The sequence below is a fragment of the Sinocyclocheilus anshuiensis genome, unplaced genomic scaffold (genome assembly GCF_001515605.1).
Source record: "Sinocyclocheilus anshuiensis isolate Anshui unplaced genomic scaffold, SAMN03320099.WGS_v1.1 scaffold544, whole genome shotgun sequence".
Classification (NCBI taxonomy): domain Eukaryota; kingdom Metazoa; phylum Chordata; class Actinopteri; order Cypriniformes; family Cyprinidae; genus Sinocyclocheilus; species Sinocyclocheilus anshuiensis.
Window position 1 is genome coordinate 2,055,235 of NW_015555763.1, and position 9,696 is coordinate 2,064,930.

General features: G+C 37.7%; 1 long non-coding RNA gene across 1 annotated transcript in view; it reads left to right on the forward strand.

The window, feature by feature from the left end:
• Positions 1-9,470, forward strand: part of LOC107674051 (uncharacterized) — a 14,660-nt gene extending 5,190 nt beyond the window's left edge. Inside the window, exon 3 of the long non-coding RNA XR_001632470.1 lies at positions 9,459-9,470. This is a non-coding gene — a long non-coding RNA (uncharacterized LOC107674051). The remainder of the gene's footprint in view (positions 1-9,458) is intronic.
• Positions 9,471-9,696: the final 226 nt, after the last annotated feature.

The following is a 9,696-nucleotide window of genomic DNA, read 5'->3' on the forward strand; positions in this document are numbered from 1 at the left end:
GGGCCACAGTTCCCGAGTTAGGCCTACGGAGGGCCTCTAAAGACGGTATTTATTCTCCTCAAGGATTTTTTTTGGGGGGGGCGTAGTAGGGGTCCGTCCATGGAGGCCGGGCTGAGTGCCGAGGCATGGCTCCCCGAACTCCCTGTTCCGCCATGGCCTCCTGAACTGTCTGCTCCGCCATGGCACCCCGAGCTGCCTGGTCCACCATGGCTCCCTAGTCTGCCTGATCCGCCATGTGTCCCGGAACGGGTACTGCCCTGGAGGCTGTCCGTCCCTGGAAGCCTGTCCTGAGAGACCTCCAGAGCGCCCATCCCCCCTCCCCCACTGGTTGTTATGAGGCACGTGGACGCGCCTTCCGGGAGGAAGGAGCAATGTCAGTGTTTTGGACTTGTTTTTCCTTGTTTTACACCTGTCGTAGTTCCTGGTTTTCTTTATATGGTCATTTTCCTGTTCTTGTTTGATTGCCTTATCCTATGCACCTGTGTTTCCCAAACTGCCCTGGAGGCTGTCCGTCCCTGGAAGCCTGTCCTGAGAGACGTCCAGAGCGCTCATCCCCCCTCCCCCATTGGTTGTTATGAGGCACGTGGACGCGCCTTCCGGGAGGAGGGAGCAATGTCAGTGTTTTGGACTTGTTTTTCCTTGTTTTACCCCTGTCGTAGTTCCTGGTTTTCTTTATATGGTCATTTTCCTGTTCTTGTTTGATTGCCTTATCCTATGCACCTGTGTTTCCCAAATTATCCCGTGTATTTTAGTTCCTGTCTGTGTCATTTCTCGCTCCTGTGTTTGGATTACCCTTGTATTTCGAGAATTAAAGGACTGTTGATTGTACTCCTTGTCTCCATCGTTCCTCCGACAGTGTAAGTGTGACAAGCACATTAAACTGGAGATAAAAAAGTAGGGGTATGGGGCACTGGGACATGACCCAGGCTGGCCGTATATAATACTAAAAATACAGTAAAAACATTATTACTTTGAAATATTATTACAATTTAAAATATATTGTATTTTAATATCTTTTTTTGTGTGTGTGATGGCAAAGCTGGATTTTCAGCAGTCATTACTCCAGTGTTTAGTGTCACATGATCCCCCAAAGAACACATCTTCCCCCCAGGATTATTTGATGAATAAAAAGTTCAAGAACAGCATTAAGGTGTAGTTACAGCATCTACCAGCAGGTGCTAACTGACCAATGCTAACCAGAAAAGCCTTGACCCTTTGGCTGTCTCTATCTAGAAATAACAAGTAACAAATTATGGTAAACATATGGTTAAAGATGCATGCCTTTAGCAATTTTGTAGGATTTTTAATTTCTAAAGACTGTAAAATTACTTTCATACAATATTCATTTTGGTGGCCAGTTTTTCTATAATGTTATGACACATACCACTGAAAAGTTTGCAGATTATCTTTAAAACCAGTTAAACTCTGCGGACCTGGATACGGGTCCAAAATCGCGTAAAAAATGTTTATGCTTCATTTACATAGCCTTCCTTATATGGTATTAGCCCATATATGGGTTCATTTGAAAGCTTGGAGTGTCTCCTTTACAAATAATACCATTCCTTTTGGTTTTTATATTCATAAAGCAGTAAAATTAAGCTTAGAAATGTATTCGTCCCACACACAAATTTCCGCCTAACCATTGAGAATAATTTTTACGAAGAATGTGTATTTTATATATTGTTCACAAAAAAGTCAAGTCATATATCACAAGGAAGCTCTCATTCTCAGGAATTTGACGATGTAGATTATTTCATTGTGTGACAATCACAGATTGAATTATCTTCGATAGAATCGCGAATTTGAGTATGTTAAATTTAAGCGAAAATACCAAAAAACGCCCTGAGCTTAAATCTTTAAGCATTTTTTAAAGCATTACTGTGGCTTTGTACACACACATTACTCAGACCCTAAGCAGAATCACTCTTTCTGATAAAACAGCAAGAACCTCAGGTAGGAAAGAGCCATTTTCATTCTCTCCCAGTCATCAAGGTCGAAACTTTTCACTCTTGCTTACTGAGACAGTAAATGTTTATGACTTTTAGGGGTTGCACAAGTGTGGGTAACGCTTTAGATTACAACCCGCAACATACTGCTTAAGTAAACATAATGTACAGCGTAACTTTTTTTTAATTATAGTGTACCTATTCAGTACCGCCGTGTAGGTATAAGGGAATAATATGCTAAGTTTGGGAAATAAAGGGGTAATAATCTATAAAATTGCAAATTATTTCTACTGTAAGTATTTTGAAACTAAGGGGTACATATTCTAATATTATGTGGTATGTATGACTTAACAACAATCTTATATTTGCAAGCGATTTAGCAAAAACATACACTGTGTACTTTTTTATAGCCTATAAAACACGCTGGTAATTGTTTCAATCCAAACACTCGGTTGAGACAGTTGGGTTAAGAAGCTGACTTGATTTGACTCAATTTGGGTTGAAATCAGTAATAAGTAACCCAACGGTGCTGGGTTATGAATGTGGAGGACGTGAATGAGAGCATGCAGCAAGTCACGTGAGTTCAAACGTGAACCGTTCTGTGTGCGACGAAATCCGTGACTGCAGTGCTTAAGATGGGAACATGTGTGGAAAATAGGAGAAAACTAATCGAAGTGCAGACGAGGGACAACTTTGAAACTGTTTGGAGTGTGTTCCTTTAAAACTGGACCAGTGAATGTGGTGAGTGCAAACTGGAAACAGAATGGCGCTCGAGACGATCGAGTCGGTGTTTGCGGCGCTTACGACAGGAATATGTGTCGAAAATACAAGAAAACTAATCGAAGCGAAGAGGAGATTTTTGAAACTGATTGTAATGTGTTCTTTTAAAACTGGAGGATTTTGTCCGAGTATGTTCTCACAACATTGAGCAGCGACTGAGTGGTAAAACTGTGGGACTGCACTAGTTCACAGTTCCACACTGGGAACTGGGAACTAGTCAAAATGGTGCTTGAGGACGTGGATCAAAACAGTAAAATCAAAGACGGTAAAATCCTGTCAGATCGCTATAATACACAGTTTAATCTTGACTTTCAGTGTTTATTGGCGTGATGGTTTATAATAGTTTAACTTTGTCAGTGGGTGAAAAACATGAACAAATTGAACAAAATCTTAAATTTGTTCTTAAGCTTTTCAAAAGTATTCGCTTTTTAACTGTATAAGCTGTATAAGTATGGAGATGCTTTGTTTTTTTCTGAACTGGTGTAATACATTTTAATCTGTTATTAGGCTATCTGTTGCCTGTGTTGTTACTGTTGTCATATTGTGTGTGATTTTAATTTTAAAACCCATTTTGGGTTAATTTAACCCAGCAGTAGGCCTATAGTAAATTGCAAACAATATTTGAATTAAATAAAACAGTCCACCATGTTTATTGATATATTACCTGATATATATAATGTATATATGCATGACCTACTGTATAAACAATAATTTCAGAGTAATTTGTTGTAGCCACTTACCCTGTAACTACATGGAACAAGGGGGGAACAAAGTACCACTTTAATTTACAGCCTGCAATTGTAGTATTTACACTGTAACTACATGTAACAAGGGGGGAACAAAGCACCACTTTAATTTACAGCCCGCAAATGTTGTATTTACCCTGTAACTACATGGAACAAGGGAGGAACAAGTGTATATTTGCACAGTAATTACAGAGAAAAATAATGCACTAGTTTTAATTTAATTGTTCGATGGCCAAATTAAACCCTCTAATTTTTATTTTTTTTGCTATAAAAACACCACAGCATACATCTACTGAAATACAAATGTTGTATCATGTATTTTTTCTGTGAACAGCTGGAAAGAGGTAAGCTTGTTTTAAGCTGCATTGAACCTTGATGGTATATCATGCAAAGTTATTTGGTGATAGTGGTGTTGAGAAGTTGCTGGTGTGAAGTTGCTGAAATCGACAAATAAGCTTTCATAAGGTAAGTAGACTCGTGAACTATAAATCATAGCACAAACTCATTAACTCATTTCACTAGATGTCCAGTTTTGTTGTTCAGTAATCTCCATCACATATCCTTTAATACTAGAATATGTACCCCATAGTTAAAAAATACCTATAGGCCTATAATAAAATAGCAATATATAATTATACAAAGTATATCGTCTTTCTAAATCATTCCCAAACATAAGATTGTTGTTTAGGCCATACATACCACGTAATATTAGAATATACTTAAAGTATAATTGATTTGTAATTGTACAGGTGGTTACCGCTTTATTCCCCAAACATTGCATATTATTTCCATATACCTACACGGAGGTACTGAATAGGTACTTTGCAGGTTGCATATCTGGTTGTTACCCCCTTATTACCCAAGCGTAACACATTGTTCCCTTATACCTACACGTATGTTCTTTATAGGTACACTATAATTACAGAAACGTACACCGTAAATTTAGTATACTTTGCGGGTTGTAATTTAAAGCGTTACCCAAGTGTGTGACAAAAATAAAGAAAGGATAGAGTGCTGATCCATGTGCTGATGTGTTTATCATCCAACAAAAAACCTACAAGAAACCATTATTTATTTGTTTGCTGTAATAGTATAGAGCTAAGCTGATGGCACGACAGTGTGCTAAAGCAAATAGATAACAGAAATGTCTCATGGAAATGGTTTTCAGCAGTTGGACTGAACCTTTCATGTTGGCAGCATTCCAATTCTAACTGCTGCTCTTTAATCACAGGGGAGTTTTGTCCTCATTGTCAACGACCTGACAGCACACACCCTGAAACAGCAGCCACGTCTCAAGAAAGGATGCAGCTGCTTGCGAAGGAATTGCAGGCTTCACTAAACACAACCTCACCAGTATTTCACAGGAAATCTGTCGAGCACAGGACAAACAGAGCTTCACCAAAAGTAGTAATGCGCCTTCTATCAACTAGAAATGATGGACCAACACTGAGCTGAAGTGTTTGGACAAACAGAAGGGAGTGGTCTGTCCTTAACACCAAGATTCTCACCTATACCTCTTTCCATCAGTTTAGCTCTTAATCTAGAACTGTTAAGAAAGTTTCCATTGAAAAAAAGGTGGTTCTGGTCTGGAAAAACCTGCTGGTCCAAGACCAGGTTATAGTAACGACTGGTACAATGTCCTAACAAAGTACAGCAAGGTCAAAGTTTGGATGCTTAGCTTTAGGCTGCATTGCCAAATTAAGCCCAAAGTATACTTTGCTTTTTAAACGTACACTAGGGTATGTGTGCAGTGCACTCTGGATTGTTGTTTCACAGTCAAAACAGGTGAGACAGAACAACAAACTACTGGAGATTGCAACAACAACCATGCTGGTGTGAGGGGGTTAAATAGAATACATTGTAATAATAATTATTATTACTTATATATTGTTATATTATTGTTTAATATATTGTATATTGTTACTGCATAATGAAATATTTGTTTTGTCTGAATACACAAATTTCAAATCTAGCAGTAAGTCTAGTCATCAAAGACAGCTATGTTTCTGTAGTAACATAGTCAGTTACATTGTCATACGGCTGTCAAGTCTGAAAGAGTTTCATAGATTTCCTGGCAGAGCACCAGCTCCAGCACCAACATCATTACAGTGGAAAAGTGGTACTTGTATTTCTCTGTGATGGGCTATGATGTGTTTTAATGTGAGATACTACATCTTATTAAACGAGACCGTCGTTACTTATGATGTGAGTGACTGCTCTTGGAGCAGCTGGGGGAGGAGAAGGTGTGTGCCGCAGGAGTGATGGTACAGCCCCAGCTGTAGTGACCTGTCTGTGCTGATCGCCTGCAGCTAGCCTGAGGGTGGTGAAAGCCTGAAGGAGGTCCTCACTAAACAACAAGTAAATAAAAGATATGAGGGATGTCAGAGCCACAAAGGCCATGGCCATCGGGTAGGAGACTGAGACTCCCTGTGAGACAACACAAGCATCTGCAACACAAACCAACAGCTCTTTGCTTCATAAAGAGACCCTTTTCTTCTCGCCCATCAAGTACAATGCTGGATTACAGCTGCACTGTGATACTGGGTTCAGGCAAAAAACATCACATATTTATCATTAATTACGATCAGAAACATCAAAAGCATATCAAAGCGGCTTTGCATTGAAGTATCCTACCAGCAAGCTGAATGTGTGCTAAAAACTGTAGCAAGTTATTTGGTTAAAGGAAGGATAATGTACAGTCAGCCGATCAAAATAAAAAAAAAACATTAGGGTGATCAAGACCCCGACATGGCTACTTATCCATAAATACATGGACAGAAAATTGAAAAATGTATTATTTTACTTCCATCAAAATCCAAAAATTGAAGATCAATTAAAATCGAAGAATCAATATTTTTTACCCAGCCCTAGTTAATGCTCTATTGTGTTTGAAAAGAATGTACCACTGACACTAAACCTAGCCAATAAGCAAAAGTCAAATAAAAATGCATTCGCTGAAGCAACCATGCCATTTTTGCTTGTTTCTACAAGTCTTTGAACTCTTTTATCATGACCTGTGTGAATGCTGTACCAGGTAAGCAAACAAGTATGTTTACTATGTTACAAAAGCCATACATAAGGAGCTGGTTATGTAATGCAAATGTCAAAATGGTTTAGTTTACAAATCATACACTATGGTAAAATGTCTTGAGGTCATTATATAGCATTGGCTAAGGAACCATGTCTTTATTAAATGATAATCTGCCCCTTAATCATAATTTGTGTGAAAAAGAATAAAAGTTACTGCCAATGTGTTCATTTCAGCTGGAGACTGCAATGAATTGAATATGTATGTTCTTTGACATCCAGTTTAAAGGCCCTTACACAATCTATAGGACCACGATTGCCCAATCTGAATCAAGTAATTTAGAGACCTCGTAATAACAGCCTTTAGTCATACTATATCATTCTGAAAATGACTAACGGCAGTAGTCACGTTCTTAGCCATGCCTTAGTGTTCAAAAACAACTTAGCATATGCTCAGTCGTGCCCTATCATCTCTGATCTACACTTCAGAGGAGCGAGGCGTGAGGTTTTGCATTTACTTGGTCCCTCCCCCATTAACTTCAGTTAAGTAACTGCGTCAGTCCTGGCAACTTAATTACTCTTGTCCTTTACAAATTAACAAACTAATTTCTTTCCCAGCATAACAACCAGATGCCCTGTAAGAGCTTCTGTCACCTCAATTCGGTTCTAATTACCTCAATTTCCTTGTAAATCATTTTTATAGGGGCAGTAAAGCAGTGTTGGCAAGCCAAGACAAGGCATTTGATGGAACAGATCATGTGACAGGTGTGTCAGCCCTGCTCCTGGAAATCAAACTGCAAAATTTAGTTCCAGCTCTAATCAAACACACCTGAATGAACTATCAAAATCTTTGGGTTCACTTGAAAATGACAAGCAGGTGTGTTAAAGCAAAGTTGTAACTAAACTGCAGTAAGATACAGTAAAGCTGAAAGTATAATAACCTTGTTTTGCTTTTCTTGGTCTTCCAGATATAGAAAATTGGATTTCAAATATATATTCAGCAAGTACATAAAATAAACTAGTATTCCATTCCCAAAATAGCCTTGCATTTCAATTCATGAAGAACAAATCAATATTTTTTACCCAGCCCTAGTTAATGCTCTATTGTGTTTGAAAAGAATGTACCACTGACACTAAACCTAGCCAATAAGCAAAAGTCAAATAAAAATGCATTCGCTGAAGCAACCATGCCATTTTTGCTTGTTTCTACAAGTCTTTGAACTCTTTTATCATGACCTGTGTGAATGCTGTACCAGGTAAGCAAACAAGTATGTTTACTATGTTACAAAAGCCATACATAAGGAGCTGGTTATGTAATGCAAATGTCAAAATGGTTTAGTTTACAAATCATACACTATGGTAAAATGTCTTGAGGTCATTATATAGCATTGGCTAAGGAACCATGTCTTTATTAAATGATAATCTGCCCCTTAATCATAATTTGTGTGAAAAAGAATAAAAGTTACTGCCAATGTGTTCATTTCAGCTGGAGACTGCAATGAATTGAATATGTATGTTCTTTGACATCCAGTTTAAAGGCCCTTACACAATCTATAGGACCACGATTGCCCAATCTGAATCAAGTAATTTAGAGACCTCGTAATAACAGCCTTTAGTCATACTATATCATTCTGAAAATGACTAACGGCAGTAGTCACGTTCTTAGCCATGCCTTAGTGTTCAAAAACAACTTAGCATATGCTCAGTCGTGCCCTATCATCTCTGATCTACACTTCAGAGGAGCGAGGCGTGAGGTTTTGCATTTACTTGGTCCCTCCCCCATTAACTTCAGTTAAGTAACTGCGTCAGTCCTGGCAACTTAATTACTCTTGTCCTTTACAAATTAACAAACTAATTTCTTTCCCAGCATAACAACCAGATGCCCTGTAAGAGCTTCTGTCACCTCAATTCGGTTCTAATTACCTCAATTTCCTTGTAAATCATTTTTATAGGGGCAGTAAAGCAGTGTTGGCAAGCCAAGACAAGGCATTTGATGGAACAGATCATGTGACAGGTGTGTCAGCCCTGCTCCTGGAAATCAAACTGCAAAATTTAGTTCCAGCTCTAATCAAACACACCTGAATGAACTATCAAAATCTTTGGGTTCACTTGAAAATGACAAGCAGGTGTGTTAAAGCAAAGTTGTAACTAAACTGCAGTAAGATACAGTAAAGCTGAAAGTATAATAACCTTGTTTTGCTTTTCTTGGTCTTCCAGATATAGAAAATTGGATTTCAAATATATATTCAGCAAGTACATAAAATAAGCTAGTATTCCATTCCCAAAATAGCCTTGCATTTCAATTCATGAAGAACATGAAATAAAGTGAGAGTTCTTTCTTTCACCACAGGGAGGTTTCCTGCACTCAGAACTTAGATTGGTATCCCTCTCACTGTCAGTCTAGCAAGTCGTTCCAGTGTCCTGAACACATGTAGGGCCTTGTAAAACATCACAGAGCCAATTCTCATGCAATAAAAACCATTTACACAATGCTTGGTCATGTCTGTATGTGCTTTTCACAACAGAAAATTAGTTACAAAACAACTAAGTGAAGTCCACATAACTTCACAGTATTAAATAATACAAATAAACTATGAATTAAATATAAATATTTAAATAATCAAAGTAAATTAATAATGCCTTTTTTCATTTTGTTTGCATAACACACTGATCCATAATGCAACAAGTGTCATACTTAGGTTTAACTTAATTTTAAATGCATGCACTTAAAATTGCAATACAGCCTGCCCTATACTGTACATGGCATTACAGCTTCAAGTTAAGACAATTTTTTATGTGACAATTTGTGACAACTTCACAAAAATCAATATTTCGGCCCTAGAAAGTATGTAGACACCTAATCCACACTTTAAAAAATACATGAATGCCATTGCATTCTATTAAAATAACAAACCAAATGGCATTTATTAAAAATAAATAAATAAATAAATACCACAAGCACACGTTTGAAGCTACACAGTGTGTCTTAAGTGTCTTAAAATGTTTTGGGGCCCTTGCATATGAAAATTTCCATTTTTGCAAATAAATATAGTCTAACCCACAGTAGTACAGGCTACTTTGAAAGGATTAAATTATATTTACTGTCTTGAAATATTTGCATGTCTACCAAATTAAGTTATTTTTCTTTTACCTTAAATGTCTTAATGAGACCATTTTGCATCAATGAACATAAAAAC